Raw genomic sequence first — 19190 nt, forward strand, 5'->3', positions numbered from 1 at the left:
GGTTTATTCCTAGGTATCTTATGGTTTGGGGTGCAATTGTAAATGGGATTGACTCCTTAATTTCTCTTTCTTCTGTCTTATTGTTGGTGTAGAGAAATGCAACTGATTTCTGTGCATTGATTTTATATCCTGACACTTTACTGAATTCCTGTACAAGTTCTAGCAGATTTGGAGTGGAGTCTTTTGGGTTTTCCACATATAGTATCATATCATCTGCGAAGAGTGATAATTTGACTTCTTCTTTGCCGATTTGGATGCCTTTAATTTCCTTTTGTTGTCTGATTGCTGAGGCTAGGACTTCTAGTACTATGTTGAATAGCAGTGATGATAATGGACATCCCTGCCGTGTTCCTGACCTTAGCGGAAAAGCTTTCAGTTTTTCTCCATTGAGAATGATATTTGCGGTGGGTTTTTCACAGATGGCTTTGATGATATTGAGGTATGTGCCCTCTATCCCTACACTTTGAAGAGTTTTGATCAGGAAGGGATGCTGTACTTTGTCCAATGATTTTTCAGCATCTATTGAGAGTATCATATGGTTCTTGTTCTTTCTTTTATTGATGTGTTGTATCACATTAATTGATTTGCAGATATTGAACCAACCTTGCAGCCCTGCAATAAATCCCACTTGGTCGTGGTGAATAATCCTTTTAATGTACTGTTGAATCCTATTGGCTAGTATTTTGGTGAGAATTTTCGCGTCTGTGTTCATCAAGGATATTGGTCTATAGCTCTCTTTTTTGATGGGATCCTTATCTGGTTTGGGGATCAAGGTGATGCTGGCCTCATAAAATGAGTTTGGAAGTTTTCCTTCCATTTCTATTTTTTGGAACAGTTTCAGGAGAATAGGAATTAGTTCTTCTTTAAATGTTTGGTAGAATTCCCCCGGGAAGCCATCTGGCTCTGGGCTTTTGTTTGGAGATTTTTAATGACTGTTTCAATCTCCTTACTCCTTTCTATTTCTTCCTGGTTCAGTTGTGGTTGTGAGATGCTTTTTAAATCTACATTTTACAGACGACAAATGGAGAAAGACTTGGGCAATTAACCTGCACTCTACCAAGTCAAGGCCACACAAACCTTCAGCAAGGAAACCAGAGTTGTGATTGAAATAGGTCTGGGTTTCACCTTCTTCTACTCAAGGGTGCCTTTCCAACACCTGAATGGGATGGACTACATTAAGGTTTTTATGTTTTCTGTGAGGTCAGGAAAAGTCCTTAATGAAATCTTTGAGAGGATCATCCACTGAGAAAAATCTAGAAATTTAAAAAATTAAAAATAAAATGAATAGACTTGGGGTGCCTGGGTGGCTCAGTGGGTTAAGTTTCTGCCTTCAGCTCAGGTCATGATCTCAGGGTCCTGGTGATTGAGTCCCGTGTTGGGCTCTCTGCTCAGCCAGGAGCCTGCTTCCCTTCCTCTCTCTCTGCCTACTTGTGATCTCTGTCAAAAAAAAAAAAAAAAATAGACTCTATTTTTTTTTAGAGCAGTTTCAGGTTGATAGAAAAACGAGTGGAAAGTATAGAGAATTTCCATGCACCCCTTCAGTTGCCCCACCCCACAACTCATGAGTGGGTACATTTCTTATAATTCATGATCCAACACAGATATGTTATTATTAACTAAAACCCATAGTTCACATTAGGGTTTGTTCTTCGTGTTGTACATTCTGTGGTTTTGACAGAGGTGTAATGACATGTATCCGTCATTGTAGTGTCACACAGAATGAATTTACTGCCCTGAAACCCTCCGCGTTCCTCCTATTCATCCATCTCTTCCCCTTACCCATAGCAACAGTGATCCCTTACTCTCTCCATAGTTTTGTCTTTTCTAGAATGGCGTACAGTTAGAATGATACTATATGTAGCCTTTTTGGATTGCCTTCTTTCCCTTAGCAATAAGCATTTAAAGTTCCTCCGGGTCTTTTTGTGACTTGATCAGTTATTTCCCTTTATGGCTAAATGATATTCCATTGCCTGGATGTGTTTATCCATTCACCTACTGAAGGACATCTTGGTTGCTTCTGAGTTGTTGCAGATTTTTCTGTAATAGAAATGGTCTTCGATTTGGCAACTGGAAGGACAGGCTTAGCTTTAAGAATAATCCCAACTTCTCCAATTACATTTATTTATTTCAGTCTGGTTTGCTTCCGTTGTCACACAAAAGGATTCCTCATTTCTCCTAGCTCATGCTCCTTTATTGAAAGAGGAACAATCTGTATCATAGAACTGGCAGAATTCCGGGGCTTGGGACCCTCTCAGGGTTGAAGTTCACAATGTCCTCTTGGACTCTCAGGCTTAATTAGATTTAGGGGAACTTAGAAACAGTCAGCAACTGTGGAGTTTTAGCCTACAGAAAAATCTCACATGGAAGATTCTGACACACTGCTGGCCATTCAGGGTGCTTTGGGCATGGGCAAGATTCTTAGTAATTTTCAATCCCACTGCTCCTTCTCCTAAAGTTGGCCTGGGAAAGAACGATTTCTCAACAGCTGTGGCTCTCCAGAGCACAATGGGGAGCAAACAAAGAACATGAGGCTACAGTGTGTGCGTGTGTGTGTCTGTGTGTAAATGTGTGGGGAGCGGCCCACAGTAAGTATTGCTATACTGAGTATTGCTGTAATAATTATTGCAAAAGACCTCCACACAAACACATATGTAACTAGAATTGATAGAAGAATGTGTAGGACTCTAAAGAGTTTGATATTATTACTTCTCTGGGCATTGATTTCTTCTTAGTACTATATCTGATTTTCAAAGTTTCCCCTTTTATGGTCTATATAGGTTCAACTCTAAGGAATCACATAGGGGAAAGTATATATAAGTAAGAAAATTTTCCATGAGACTTTACTATATATAATCTGGACAAAACCCCATGTGTACCCACTTTATCCTTTTTATGGCCCAGAAGAAGTGTGAGTGGGCCAGGTTTTGACTGTATGGGATGGGCCTAGCCTGGTGGCATCAGGACTGGAGCATGAGCTTATTTAGCGGTAGGCTGAGCGGAACTGGAAACGGAAGTCATTCTGAAGGAGAGCAAAGGTCAAAGTGGTGTCAATACATTCAAGGCTTGATGATCCATGTAAAACAAAAGGCTCGGTGGCTAGCCCAAGCCAGCTCTACGGCAAGGTCAAGCAGCCAGCCAGAAGCGGGCAGAGAGGGAGAGCAAGAGGGGTTTCTGAGGAAATCAGGGAAGTCCCAAGCAGACCATCCGGGTTCCTGTGTGTGGCTGCTGGGTAGGCTGGCTCAGATAGGGGGCTGTGAAGGGGCCGTGAATTCCTTGCAAAACTGGAATATAAGCACTCTACCGAGCTTGAGAGTTAGTCTGAGTGTAATACAGAACTGAGGCAAGAGAGGCTTGAGTAACAGGTGCTCAGTGGGTGTCACAGCTGTGAGTCCAGCTTCTCTGTGATTCTCTTGGCTTTCCCCGTAGGCTTTCACGACAGCCAAAACAGCTGTCCCCATCGTGTCTTTCTACAGGAGCAGCCTGAGGTCCAAGGGCATCTCTGCTCAGGGAGAAAAATCTTTGCTCAGCCTTACACCCATGTGAATCTGTTAGCCGGGACTGGGCCACAAACCCAGATCCTGGCTGCAAGGGAGGGAACTATAAAGCCAGGGTCTGGTCATGTTTTCATGCCCTGTGGTCTTTAAGGTCTTGTTCAGATAATATAAACTTCAACCTCTTTGCTGTTTCACATCTCAGCCCCCATTTTGGATTGTACTTGGTCCTGGCGGAAAGAACAGTCACAGATGACCCACAACAACTCCTGAAAACTCTAAATGTGAGACAAACAGGAAGCTGGTGTTTCCTAGCCTGTCATTGCCCATATCCTGTCGTTGTTGGTGACGTAACTGGAGATGGCAGGTTGTGATCGAGAACTCTTTCACTGAGGAAGAAGGAAGGTTTGGGGGAAATGCTGGTATCAGGAATGGAATGTGTAGGTCATAAACCGTGTCGCTCATCAAAGAATCTGTCACACACAAGCTAGCATATAACAAATATACAAGCTATGAAATGAATTTTAAGATCTGTTCCCACTCTCAGAGTCGACTTTTCCCATGGCTTTCTCTGAATTCAGCTGACTTTATTTGGCACTGCTTTGTGGGCACGTGTCTAATAATAATCCTGTCGCAGGATCACAGTTTATATGCAAGGGACTGGATTGTTCTATATCTGGCTTAGTTGCTTGAAGAATTGTGTGTTCCAGCATCCCCGATCCCTCTGTGGTTCGGATTTAGAAGTGGCCAACACAGACACCGGCGTGAGGTTTGAGAGGCAGAGGGAAGGAGTAGCCATTTTTCTCTGAAGCTCTTTGTAGCCTGAATTGGTGGTAGCAAGATGGGTGGCGCCTGGCAGGTTCCAGACTCTCCTTGTTGCTTCTTCACTGTCCAGCTCTGCCCTACCCTTCCCTCCTTCCTTCCTTCCTTCCTTCCTTGGAAAGAGAACATGAGGGGGGATGGTGGCCCAGAGGGAAAGTGAGAGAGAGAAAGAGAGAGAGAGAGAGAATCTCAAGCAGACTCCCTGCTGAGCCCAGATTCTGACACTGGGCTTGATCTCAGGACCCTGAGATCATGACCTGAGCTGAAATCAAGAGTTGGCCACTTAACACACTAAGCCACCCAGGCACCCCTGTCCAGCTCTTCTTTCGGATGGTTGGCCCAGCTAAGGGACAGTCCTCCACCAGCTACATGGTTGTGGATCTGCAGTGGTTAACACCCTCTTCCTTCCTCCCCCCAACCCCCCCCACCAAAAAGCTACCCCATTGTCATCGGCCTCAGTGATGGAACAGCACCCAGCTTTCCCGTTTCCCAGCCAGCTCTGACTGGTTCGCGTGGCTACTGCTTCAGGAGGGGGACCAGACTGTGAGTTTTCTCTGATTTCTCTTACTTCCCCTTCCAGATTTTTCCTTTCCAGACTCCTCGCACTGTTGTGTCAAGTCTAACCCCACACTAAAGCTCATCCCATGGTACTCACAGCAGCTCTCCTTTCCTGAGCACAACCTGACTGAGAGATATGGCCCCTCAAACATACGTAAAACTACCCTTCAGTTATTTTCTCTAACCCACGTTTAAAACCCCTATTTCTACCAATGATAAGATGCGGTAGGATACGATTTACACTTGCCAAAGGAAGGAAATTCTGTCTCTTATATTTCAAAGTCATCATTTCTGGGTTAATTCACACCATTTGGCATTTCCTTTCCTCCTCTTCTTTCTAGGGGCCATGTTCCTGGGTGTGAGGGGAAAGGCACCCATCCTCCTGCTGGGGCCGTGCGCTCCTGGCTCACTGAGCTCTGCTGTAGTGTGGCAAGGTATAGCCAGATGCCCTGCTCGGCTCTCCCCTGACATGTGGCGACTTCCATGTGGTCCTTTGGGCCAGTGTGCTGGGATCTGCTGCTGAACTCGAAGGCCCCTGACATTTGCCTTCACTGACCAGGTGGTCACCTGCTCTGGCCTCATCTCCTGACTCCACATCTCCATCAGCTCACTGGGCCTCCCAACATCTCCACATGCCTCTACTGGGGCCTCCTGCATTCCTGAATTCTGTCACAAGGCTGTGTGGAAAGCAGGGTGCCATGCCAGAACAAATCTGGAGGTTTATACATGGAAAGGGGGAATCCACAAGCAGGGAGGAAAAGGTTCCTAGAAGTCTCCAGAAGGTTGAAGGGAAGATGTCATGGGGACAGAGATGTGCCCTGGGAAAGCAGGGCATGGAGGTCAAGATTTCTGAGGTGGAGCAGTTCTAGGAGCTGCCAGCCTCAGGAGTGTTCCCCGGGAGCCGGAGCATGACAGACCAGAAATGAAGTACCAGGAAAGTCACCTTCCTTCGTGCAATCTGATCTTGTTGAGTGTGCTTTGGCAAGGGTTCAAGGAGAGCAGCATGGAAGCCCTAGGGTTTGGGGAAAAGCAGAAGGAGGTCTAGGAGAATAAAATAATCGTGGATTTGGTTAGCCAGCCTCCTGAGTTTAAACCTGGATATCTAGGGTCAAAGGTCGATTGTTTCTTCAAGCCTTGCTTTCCTCAGGTGCTAAATGGGGACAGTGATAGCTCTTCTGCAGGACAATTGTGAAATACTGAGCATACAGCGGGTGCTTGGTGCAGTAAATCTGCACTAGGCACATTTCTTACTCGTCATTAGCTCTCAGTTGCTAGAAAGTGAAATAGTTAAAAACATATCACTGTATTTCCTCAAGATGCCTGCACTTCCCGTTGGGTTCTAGAATCCAGAGGATATATAATATATCTATATAATATAAGATATAATATACCTTACATTTTGGCCTTTTTGTTCTTTTATCAAAACAATGGTGCATCTTATAATTTATAGTACCTTGAACTGAGGAAATATATTATTTGGTTCCATTCCATGTAGGTACAAAGGATACAAGATACAAGTTTGGTGTTCTTGTGTTTTCCCTCATTTCGTCATTGGATGGTGGGTCCATTCTCCTATTGCTATCCTTACCCCCTGCCGCTTAATGAAAAAACATAGCTAACACTTTGAAATGGAAAAATTACTGTAGTTTTGAATGGGCAATCTTCAAAATACCGAGTTTTAAAAATAGAGAAGTCCTGAACCTCCTACGTCACACACTGTGCTGCCATCGTTTCTTTATATATCTGCTTCACCCCATGAGACTGTAAGTTCCCTGCAAGCAAGGAATGATCTTTGCGCACCCAGGACTCGGTCTGTCTAGTGTCAGGCTCAGTAAATACCATCCTAGTGAGTGACTTAAAAGTTGAACCTGGAGAAGAGAAAGGTCCACATGAATTCCTGATGCATGTCAAGATAATGAAAGATAAAGAAAAATCTGAAGAAGGATAGATGCGTCTGTTATGAAGAGTATAAGAAGAGATTATCCTGGAACGGTAGCATGAGGTATTCTAGTGAGACTCAAGGAAGAACTTTCTGACACAGAAGCTGTGAACGGGAGCTAGTAACAAAGAACGATAGTGGCCGCCCTACTTTCATTGGTCAGTAGGTGCCCCTGAAGGGGAGGGCAGAACTAGCTGACCTTCTAAGCTTGATTCATCTCTCTTTGAGACTACTCCTTTTTTAGTGGTTTTTCTCACTTGCTGCAAACCATTGCTGTTTTCTCCACTGGTGAAAGTGAGCCTGGCCAATATTTTTGTAGTTCTCAGAGCATTTCACAGCTGATCTTCATGATCATGGGCTGGTGTGGATGTCTGCAGGGGTTCAAAGACCGAGCAAGGTAGGGACCCCACCTACCCACCCTACTCACCCTGCCAACAGTCCAGAATCTGGTCTCTTTCAAAGACCTACATGAGTTTTAGAAACCAAACAAAGAAAACTTGTTTTGCACTGAAGGAAAATACCAAACCAAAGCAACGACAACTTTGCCTGACCTTTAAAACCCCTGTAAGCCTGAGGGCAGTTGGCTGTACCTTGTAAAAACTCTGATCTTTTGACTAAAGAAGAATGCTAATCAGCTCGGCTTTGCCAACCTCCATTTGTTGCCCGTTGCTAAGTGATAGCTAAAGAAGATTAGCGATCATAGATCATAGGTGAATGGAAATTTCTGCCCTGGGCTTTTGTTTGCAGTGATGAAAAATAGTTTAGGGTATTTGAGGGGAAAAAAACCCTTTTCTAAGTCTTTGGCTTTTGAATCGTTTTTAAAGAGCCCCTCTCTGTCTCAACAGACTCAAAGGCCGGAAGAAGCAATAAATGGTTTTCTGCCATCCTGAGCACCCCTCACTCTTGGTTTCTCTCCTGCTTGTTACCATTTCTTTGGCTACACGTCTAATGATGGAGAAGGCACGAGATCGCCCAGCAGGACCTATTATATCCCTGTTCTCACCTCAGCTTACTCCTCCATAAAATGGGAGAAAATAATAGGATGTTTCTCTAAGATTGCCGTGAGGAGAAAATCAGACAGCAGTAGGAGAAATGCTCAGTTAGCCTCATGCCTACAGATTGAAAGTGCCAGTATATAACACGAACTACTCTTATTACCACCGATGTTATCATATATCCATGTCTCTGTGTTGCTCCAGAGTAGTATTATTCCAAAGTGAAGTGCACATTTATTTTCTGCTCTTAAAGACTACCTACAGTTGCAGTTTGGGCTAGAGCGAGAACCACTGAATGAAAGGCCTTGCCTATCCGAAAGCTTTACCTTGCCGTGTGTGCCCGGGAGCTGCACCCCTGTGAGCCCCACCTCCGTGGCTTGTCTCAAAAGTGGGCCATTGAGCCTCTTGTAGCTGACACATGTGGTTAGGAAGGGCTGTGTAGTGGTCAAGACCTGTCCCAAGTTCCTTGCAATTACTGGAAGTAATTTAGGAGCATCTCTGTGCTGTCACTTTCAAGTGCCTCCTTAATCCACACCTGGCACTGCACGGAATTGCCCTTCATTTATTTAGTAATTTGAATCTTTTAAAAAAAATTACATAGAATTGATTTTTTATTAACTCTGCCAGTAACCTACTGTTTACAGTTTTTACCCGGTAAACAACACTGATGAACATCCTTATACATTCATCGTATCGTAATTGTAAGGTTATCTTTTAAAGTAAAATCTAGAAGCTGAGCTGCAGAATCTGATGACCTTTTGATGGGTTGTTAGAATGATTGTTGGATGCATCTGGTAGTAAATGTTCTTCATCTCCCATTACCAGGGCCTTGTGAGAGTTGGGAGAAAGATCTGGAGAATTTGTTTGCCTCTATGTTCAGAAAGAGCCCTAATTTTAACTTTCTGATTTTTACTTATAGCCAAATATTGGAGAAAGAGAGAGAAAGAATATTCTTCTTAATCATTACCTATCTTCATTTCTGTTTCCTCCTTACTTTTGACTCTGAACTGGGTAGATAGATCGCTAAACCACCTTCCTAATTTTTAAGACTAAATCCTGTACTAGGAACAACACAGTGGATAACACTATCTTTCCCGAGAATGGTCGGTCCATGTTGTGTGGGAATTTTATTTCTCTTCATTTGCAAAGGAAGCTCCTGCATGGACAAGCTCATCCCTTGGAAAAGCAAGAATCCCCATCTATCTCTGATCTAGCGGCTCTCAAAGAAATCTGAAGAATGCTTTGTTTCTATGTCTTTTCTCTTCTGCATTCACCTCTAACTAAAGGCCCCTTTCTAGTGTTTCCCTTTCAATTCTCAGAGAAAGGAATGAACTGGACCAGGTATTCACCATCATTCTGTTGTGGGCAGATCTTCGAACTTGTCTAACCCTCGGGCTTCTGGGCACCCTATAGATGACTATTCTTAGGCCAAGCATCCCTCTCTCTCATCAGTGTGTGTGTGTGTGTTGTCTTCATCCATTTGGGCCACTGCTTTACCCACTTAACCTAATCACCCCCCGAAGGCCCCCTACCTCCCAACATTATCACATTGAAGGTTAGTTTTCAACATGTGAATTTTGAGGGGACACACCTAGTCTACAGTAGATGTGCGTTGTTTGGAGTGGAAGGGCCCCACTGATGCTCTGCAAGTTTGAGTGGGGCATATAGCATTTAATGGACCTATATGCATGCTCTTACTCAGGGATTTCTCTTAGAATATCAAGTAAGGATATTTGGTAAAAAGGAGCTCCTGCATGAACAGACATTTCTGCAAAGACGACATCCAGATGGCCAAAAGACACATGAAAAAGTGCTCCACATCACTTGGCATCAGGGAAATACAAATCAAAACCACAATGAGATACCACCTCACACCAGTCAGAATGGCGAAAATTAACAAGTCAGGAAATGACAGATGCTGGTGAGGATGCGGAGAAAGGGGAACCCTCCTACACTGTTGGTGGGAATGCAAGCTGGTGCAACCACTCTGAAAAACAGCATGGAGGTTCCTCAAAAAGTTGAAAATAAAGCTACCCTACGACCCAGGAATTGCACTACTGGGTATTTACCCTAAAGATACAAACAGTGATCTGAAGGGGCACGTGCACCCAAATGTTTATAGCAGCAATGTCCACGATAGCCAAACTATGTAAAGAACCTAGATGTCCATCAACAGAGGAATGGATAAAGGAGATGTGGTATATATATATACAATGGAATACTATGCAGCCATCAAAATAAATGAAATCTTGCCATTTGAGATGACGTGGATGGAACTAGAGGGTATTATACTTAGCAAAATAAGTCAATCAGAGAAAGACAACTCTCATGATCTCCCTGATATGAGGAAGTGGAGATGCAACATGGGGGGTTGGGGGTTAGGAAAAGAATAAATGAAACAAGATGGGATTGGGAGGGAAACAAACCATAAGAGACTCTTACTGTCACAAAACAAACTGAGGGTTGCCCAGGAGAGGTGGGTAGGGAGAGGTGATGGTGTTAAGGACATTGGGGAGGGCATGTACTATGGTGAGTGCTGTGAAGTGTGTAAACCTGGTGATTCACAGACCTGTACCCCTAGGGCTAATAATACATTATATGTTTATAAATTTTTTAAAAAAATTATTTAAAATACATAAATAAATATAAAACAAAGTAAAAAAAAAAAGAGCTCATGAAAATATCTAAGTATTTACCCTATGATGAAAGAATTGCAATCCTAGTTATGTGCCCAAGGGGAATGGAAACACACGGCCACAAAGACTTGTTATTCTTGATAACAGAATTGTAAAACAGTTTAGATGTCCAGCAAGATGAAAATGGATAAGCAACTTTGAGATCATTATTCTATAGAACACTAATGCCAATGAAAAGGAATGTATCACGGACACAACACAGGTGAATCTCAAAAACATTACATTGTGTGAAAGGAGCCTTATCCCACAGGGCACACACTGGATGACTCCGTTTACATGAAGTTCTAGAAGAGGCAAAACAAAATAATACAAATATCATAAAACAATTGGTTGCTTCTGGGGATCGGGACTGGGACTGAACAAAAAGAGGCATTAGTATTTTCTGGTGTGATAGTAATGACTATATCTTGAAAGGGGTTTGGGTGACAAAAGTGTATGCATCTGTCAAAACTTAGCATATGGGCACTTAAAATGGTGCCTTTCATTGTGTGCAGTTTTTTCTAGGAGGAAAAAGTGTAATAAAATCTTGAGCTCTAGTTAAAGATATGGACATGACATATTTAGAGTGATGTGTAATTATAGCTAGTACATAATGTGAAATTCATGAAAAAGATGGATTGATGGATGGATAGAGAAATGGGTAGGTGACGTGATAAAGCAAGAATAGTAAAATGTTTAACACTGAAATCTTAGTGAGGGACTGTGGGTTTTCATTACAATTCTTTCAAACTTGCTGTGAGTGTGAAAAGTTTCCTAACAGTATTTCGGGAAGAATGCCTAGCAAAGCAAAATATGCCATTCAATTAATTTTGATAGTACTTAGTTTAGTTTTCAAGGCAACTCGACAACAAATGATAATGATTGAGCATCTGTCATAGCATCATATATGTTTTATTATATACTGAGGATACAAGAATAAATACAGACTAAATTTTTGGCTCAGAAACCTTACAATTTCGTAAGGGAGACCAAAGTGAAATCAAATCAAACTATCATGGGAGAAACCATATGTCAACCGTTTTTTGGAATACTCTAATTTCAAATACTTTTACTTTTTTTTTTTTTTTTAAGATATTTATTTATTTATTTATTTGACAGACAGATCACAAGTAGGCAGAGAGGCAGGCCAAATGAGAGGGGAGAAAGCAGGCTCCCTGCTGAGCAGAGAACCCGATGCGGTACCCGATCCCAGGACCCTGAGATCATGACCTGAGCCGAAGGCAGAGGCTTTAACCCACTGAGTCACCCAGGAACCCTCAAATACTTTTACTTTTTAAGTGTTAAGGGATTCATTAAGTAAATGGCCAATGTCACTTTGATTGCTTAACATTGCAAGACTTTTAATATAAATAAAATCAGAGAAAAAAAACCTCCTGTCAAATGCTGTATTTTATTTTGTTTAGCACACCTTTTTTTTTTGCCATAACTGTACCCTACTTCTCTGTTGGTTCCGTGACCTTGTTTACATAATATTTAAAACTTATGGGGCGCATGGGTGGCTCAGTAGGTTGAGCACTGGACTCTGGGTTTTGGATCTGGTCATGATCTCAGGGTCATGGGATCCAGACCCACCTACGGCTCTGTGCTCAGAAGGCAGTGTGCTCTTGAGATTCTCTTCCCCTCCCTCTGCCCTCCCCTTCCTCCCTCACCCCCACCACTCTCTCTCTCTCTCTCAAATTAATAAATAAATCTTTAAAAGGAAACGTGCAAGGAAAAAGGTACTAAGAATACTTAGAAAATTCAATGAAAGTCAGAAAAAAAAACATTCTCATGGTTTGGAATTATCAATTTCCCCACCCTCCTCCTTTGAAATCTCCCATCTGCGGTCCATCTTCCTCTATAGCCCAAGGGCTCTTTGATCATACCATCATCTTGCTCCAAAATTTTCTCTGGCTCTCTACTGCGTAATGTAATCCTACAACCTTAGCCTCTGGTCTGTACCTGCCTTTTCACCAGACTGCTGCTGGGGCCACTCATTGTCATTCTCCAGACACTAGCCACTTTCACTGGTTGGAGGTGAGCTTCTGGTCCAGCTGATCTCTGTTTACAGATCTTCACTTTTTCATGAAAAGTCCATCTCTCTAAGAAAGTGTCTTAGATAGTCCCACCCCAACCTCACAGAGCGATTAATATCTGCAAGCAGTCTTGGAATTTTCCTTCTATCTCTGATGGCTGGTTTACTGCAGATTGTCTTGATTTTCAGAAGGTGCTTGCAACTACCACTTCCACTGCTGTGGGGGCCCTTGGAGGGCAAGGGTTGGGCCTTACTCATCTTTGGATGAACTTAAAGTCACTGAACAGTGCTCAGCACATAGTGAGAATTCAACATGCATTGTTTAATTGAATCTCAACATTTATTCTTAAAATTAACCCGCACCAGGCTGAGTGTATTATTTGTAAATGCATCAGCCAGTATCATTTCTTCCAAAATGCAGCCTTTACCCCCGCTCTTAAGATTTATTTATTTATTTGAGAGAGAGAAAGAGAGAGAGAGAATGCAAGCACATAGGTGAGCAAGCGTGGAGGGGCAGAGGGAGAATCTCCAGCAGACTCCCTGCTGAGGGCACAGTAGGTCATCTGTTGTCAAGGGGCTCCATCTCAGGACACTGAGATCATGACCTTTGCTGAAACCAAGAGTCAGACCCTCCACTGACTTGGTCACCCAGCCATCCCTAAAGGGCAGCCTTTCTAACAGAGACAAAGGCTCATGAATGACCTTCAGCTAGACATTGTGTATTTCACCACCAAAGGAACCATATGGGTACTATTTGGCTTCTATAAGTCTGGGCCTAGTTTCCCAGGCAATCCTGAAACATACCATATTTTATCTGGGAGGAGCATGGTTCGCAATGTCAGGTATTGGCCTTTGTGGGTTTGCACTGCTTATCAACTTATTAATTTGCTTAATTCTTTTTCTTTTAAGCGTTGACGCTGATTGACTTTGCTTCTTTCGCTGCGTGCACAGTGCCATCTAGTGGCCAGGGGACATATAACACTCATTGACTCCGACAGCGACTGAAACAATGGCTCTCGGATGTGCCCAGGCTTGGGTAATTATGCTTCTGTTACTCCCTCTGTTTCTGTAGTCCTCCAGGTGGAGACACATGTGAGTTATTACTAGATGAACGGTACACATAGTTTAAGGCTAAGTCAACTCAACATGGTCTTTTTCTAGCGGGAGTATATAGAGGCGTTCGGGAAGTTTGTATTTTGCGCCCCGTCTCACTTCTTTCGTAGTTTCCCCCCAAGGGCTGTTTCCCCTCCACAATCTGGTTTCTGTCCTTTGAGAGCGAGCCCTGGAAAACTGGGGCCACAGCACCAGTGGTTCTTGGAGGGGTAGGGAGTGATAAATCTCTAGCAGAGCTCACCTCAAGACGGTTATATGACCAAACTTTCTACTAGAAGAAGCCGCAGATGAGACGAGGTGGGATGTGGGGGTTCCATCCTAACAGGGGCCCTGGGTAAAAGGGCAGAACAATAAAACAGTCCAAGCAGTCAGCACGTAGAAACTCTGAAAGAAACAAGAGTCTTTGAGCCCCTGCAAATAGTTTCCACTATGCATTAAAATCTCATAGTTCTCTTCACACCCAAACCCCTCAAATCTTTTCTCAGAGTCCACTGATTAATACTTCATAATGAGAACAAAACTTGGGTTTGTTTTGGGATGCACCAGTTAGAGGTTGCAAATTTAATGAAGTATTGACAGATGGAGCGCTGACATCATCCATCATACACAGGCTTAGGAAATCCATTTTGAAAACTTGGCTGGATTTTCAAAATTCACACTTGTCCTGCTTGGGTGTATCATGAGGAGACAAAGATCAAAACAGCCCATTCCTGCCTTCAGTGATCTCCGTTGCAAGGGGCAAGGGGATTTGAAGCAAGAATAAGATACAGGAAACAATTAAAGAAATAGAGAAAATCATTTGCTTTTTCTTCTTTCATTTGTATTTTGCTTTTCTCCAACAAAGTACATGTAATTCAACAAAATATTTTGATAAAATATCACTTTAAAAAGAAAAATTGGGGGACGCCTGGGTGGCTCAGTTGGTTAAGCAGCTGCCTTCGGCTCGGGTCATGATCCCAGGGTCCTGGGATCGAGTCCCACATCGGGCTCCTTGCTCGGCAGGGAGCCTGCTTCTCCCTCTGCCTCTGCCTGCCTCTCTGTCTGCCTGTGCTCGCTCGCGCTCTCTCCCTCTGTCTCTGAAAAATAAATAAAATCTTTAAAAAAAAAAATTAAAAAAAAAAAAAGAAAAGAAAAATTGGAACAAAATAAAGAAGGGGTTGAGCCCAGGTGGTACATCTTTCCAAGAAAAATAATTAAATAGCCTCATTGCTAATTTTCCTAAGCCATCTGACCATTAAGCAAAAGACAATTAAAAAATTTTAAAATATTGATATTTTTGGCTAGTTAGGGATAGATGGGGGCTATCCTAGTGATTTATTATAAAGCAAACAAATATTAAACCAATTCCACAAAACGTATAAATATTTATGAGCAGACAAGCACGAACACAGTCATATAACCAGATTTTGTAGCTCAGGACACGTCTAGTCATTTCACCAATGAAAAGTCATTTCTGTCCCTTATGTTAATTAGCAAACCCTCTGATAGTGGATTTTAATAATGATATTTGAAGGGCTAAGTAACCATCCCTGGAATTTCAATTTCTGATTAAGATTCCTCAAACACCACTCTTGTTAAGTGGGAAAACACTAGAATTAATTTTAATACATGTTTATCACATACCTGATACTGAAGTGTTTTGAAATGAATTACCTCATGGACATGACAACAGAAGTCATAATGAAGAAGCAGATCAATACATTTTATCTTAAGGTCTTTGTAGCCACATTTTAAAAAAATTAGGTGGGAAGACAAAGAAAGAATAGTTTACAGACTTAAGTTAAAAATATAAAAGAAAACAAGGAAAGGTCGCTGTACTATGTATAGAAGCCTCAGAATTGAGTAAGAAAAAAAATTAATCCTTAGAATGAGTTCCGAGGGAAAGGATAATTATGCTTCCCCTAGCTTATTGGAGTCATTGGTGGTGCACGTATTGCCAGTGTCTGAGGAAACTGAAAGGCAATGCAAAGCATGTGGCCAGGGCCACCGAGCTGGGAATGTCAGCTGCTGTCAACAGTACTTAGGTCCATGGCTTGGGACAACCGGATGTGTTTTTACTTTGATTACCATTGAAATTTCTCTGTAGGCTTCATGGATACTCTGCAGGCTCCTCATTTAGGCTGCTTTCAACCAGGTTTCAACTTTATTACTGCAACAAGCAAATTTTACTAATAATTAACCGAATAATGGGATGAAGAAATTCATGCATTTTGTGGAAAAAATAGTACAGCTTTTCAAGTGAAGGCTGGTTTTTCACCAGGTCTTACCAGCTGAGTTGTGTTCCCTCAAAATTCATGTTAAAATCCTAACCGCCAATACCTCAGGATGTGACTATATTTGGAGATAAGGTCTTTACAAAGGGAATAAAGTTAAGAAGAGGTCATCAGGATGGGTCCTAATTCAATATGACTGGTGTCCTTATAAGAAGGGGAAGTATGGACATAGATATGGACAGAAGGAAGACCATGAGAAAGCACAGGGAGAAGACTGCCCTTGACAAGCCAATGAATGAGGTCTTGGAAGAAACAGACCCTGCTGACACCTTGATCTTCGACTCCTAGCCTCCAGAATTATAAGAAAATAAATGTAATTTAAGCCCCCCAGTCTGTGTGACTTGGTTGTGGCAGCCCAAGCAGACTAACGCAGCAAGATTTGTACTGTGTCACTGACTGTCCCAGGGGGAAGCAGATGAATGTTAGGGGAGTTTAGTGGATCATATACACATGGTGAGGCAGGTGAGGAAAACTTCAAGGCAAAGGCCAGGGTCCTGAGTCTGACACAGTCGAGGAGGGAGCCATTACCACCAACAAGCCTCGAGGAGAAAGGAGAGGGAGTGGGTCTGGGAACTCAGAAAAGAAGTTTCTGTAAAGAGAGAGGTGCTTGACAGGTGCCCACAGAGGGAGAGAGGGGAAGACATGCCCTGATCTTGTATTTCTCTTTCTGGACATTCTCCAGCCAAGGCTTCCTCCTGACCACACCCACCTTAGAGGCAGAGGGCAAGGATGCCCATTGAAGCCTCTGGAAAGAACAAGTTCCAGGTCTCAGAGCAACGTGAAAAAGACTAGAGAGTGGACATAAAGAGGCAAATGGAAAATGTCCAGCCAGGTACATATCTGGATTTTTAACAGAGGCATACCTGCTTCATCTCATTGTCTCTACTGGGCTAATGGATTGGTCGAAGTTCTGGAAGCTGTGGAATAATGAGAGCCCATTTCCATTCACTAATGGACTTGATACAGGTTTCAGAATATTTGTGCCGAGGATACATGGGTATGGAGGAAGGTGTGGGGGACAGGAGGCAGCAGTTGAAGATCTAGTGACATAGCAACATTCACAAAGTGAAAGTTCAAGGCTCATGTGCATTGTCTGTGAAGTAGTAGAAGAGTTGAAGGTAGACTATGATAAAAATACACACTATAATTTCTAGAGCTATACCACCCCAAAGACATTTCCAGAGTGGTAGAAATGGCCTAAATTTGTGCCATCCAATTGGTAACCACTTGCCACAGGGAGCATAGCCCTAAACTGTGAGGGTAAGAACAAATCTAAGAAACAAATTAAATTTTTCTTGGTACAAAAAGAGAGAGACTTGCTCTCCCCTTTCCTCTTCCTCAGAGCATTTACTTTAGAAAACTTAATCATTGCTAATTCTTTCTCTGCCCTTTTCAGATACTATAGAAATCTTTTTAAAACTAAATGAGCTTTTTGTTAAATTTCCAAGGAGCAATGTTTTTCTCTAAGACCTGGAGTCATCTCTTTGAACATCAAAGATGAGAACATCAAGGAAGAGAGAACCTCGATCTCCCCTTCTCCATGGCATCTGGCTCCAGATTGTAACTAGCTACCTATCACAGAGATAGTAGAAGTCTTATTCTTTCTTTGGATAAAGGCAGTCAGCAACACAATGGCTACCTCAATTCCCAGGTGAATTTAAGACACACTGTGTATGACCAATGGTGCTGGCAAGTGTTCCTTGAGGACAAGATCTCATTATGTTGTGAACACACATGTAATGGGTTGTCTGCCGGGCTATATAAAAAAGTGAGATTTCTGTCTTTGCAATTTCTTAATGGGTGGCCTGTGATGCACATCCCATTCTGGCATAATGCTTGTTCAGTAATAAAACTGTTTTCTTTCTCTTCTACTCATGCAGAGAGTTTTTTCCGGTTGGCAGGAGATAGTTTTTTAATTGGATTTTTTAAAATGTGGATTTAATTTAATTTCCACAAGAGCAACCAGTTGAAAGGTCAATGGAGGAGGTACGGTGGCATCCTAGAACATTCAACACACAAAGGAAGGCAGGAAAGGAGCAGACAAATGAAAAACAAACAGATGGGACAAAGAGAAAACAAATACCAAGATGGCAGGCTTAAGCTCATCAATATGAATAATTGATGCAAGTAGACTAAACCCTCCCCCCAGCATTCTAAGTCAGGAAGTGTTAAAATGGTTAAGAAACAAGACCCACCTCTATATGTATAAGAAATACATTATAAAGTTGAGAGCAAAAAGATCCGATATAAATTATGAGAACACTAAGCATAATAAAACCAGTATGGCAATACTAATGTTAGGCAAAGCAGATTTCAAGACAAAAAATATAATCAGAGAGAAAGAGAGATATTCTATAATGATAAAAGGGTCAATTCCCTGAAGAGACACAATAATGCTAAATATATTTGTACCCATTAGCACAGGTCTAACACGTTTCAAGATACAGGTAGCAGAACTAGAAAAAATTAAACGAGGAGTAGGCAGAGCCACAATCAGCCAGAGATTTTAATATCCCTCTCTCAGCAGTTAATAGAAACAATATAGGCCAAAAAAAAAAAAAAAATCAATGATGATAGAGGACTTGAACTCCACTAAAATAGCAAAGCCAAGAAATTTTGGTATGTTAAAGAAGTTAAGATTTAATTACCTTAACACCGTCTTTGGAAGCACCTCATTTCCAGGTGTTACTTGATAGGCAACATCTTACTGTAAACATTTTGATGCGGCGGTGGTTGGAATATGGTCTGTAGGGATCAACCAAATATTGCTCCCATGTGCCATTTGGGGTAGGAGCTCTGAGGTCACAGAAATACTGCATGGTCTTTGTGCTTTAGGAAGTCTTGCTGTGCCAGTGTTGTGAAATATTTATTACTGATGTTGCATTATAGTATAGGCAGAAACATTGATCTTTTCTCTTATAAACTATAGTAAGTTACTAAAGCAGCTTCTTAACACTGATTGAATGATTTCATCTCTTTGAGTTAGATGTGTGAGCTTGCTTTAGCTGAACTCAACAGCTTCCTCCAATGTTACTTTGGGGGCAGAGAGTGAACTCCAGTCCCTTAGGAACAAGGTTGCCAGAGTTGGCAAAGAGAAATACAGGAGTGCCTAGCTAAATCTGAATTTCAGCTAAACAACAGAGAATTTTTTTTTTTTTTTTTTTACTAGGGGACATATTTATATTAAAATACATCTGAATTAAAATTTCAGCAGGCCTTCTGGAAATGATGCTTTTCCAAGGTTGTAAGCAGTTCTAATTCAAATACCGAAGTCAAACAAACGCCTTCT

This window comes from Mustela erminea, chromosome 13, assembly GCF_009829155.1.
Source record: "Mustela erminea isolate mMusErm1 chromosome 13, mMusErm1.Pri, whole genome shotgun sequence".
Taxonomy (NCBI): Eukaryota; Metazoa; Chordata; class Mammalia; order Carnivora; family Mustelidae; genus Mustela; species Mustela erminea.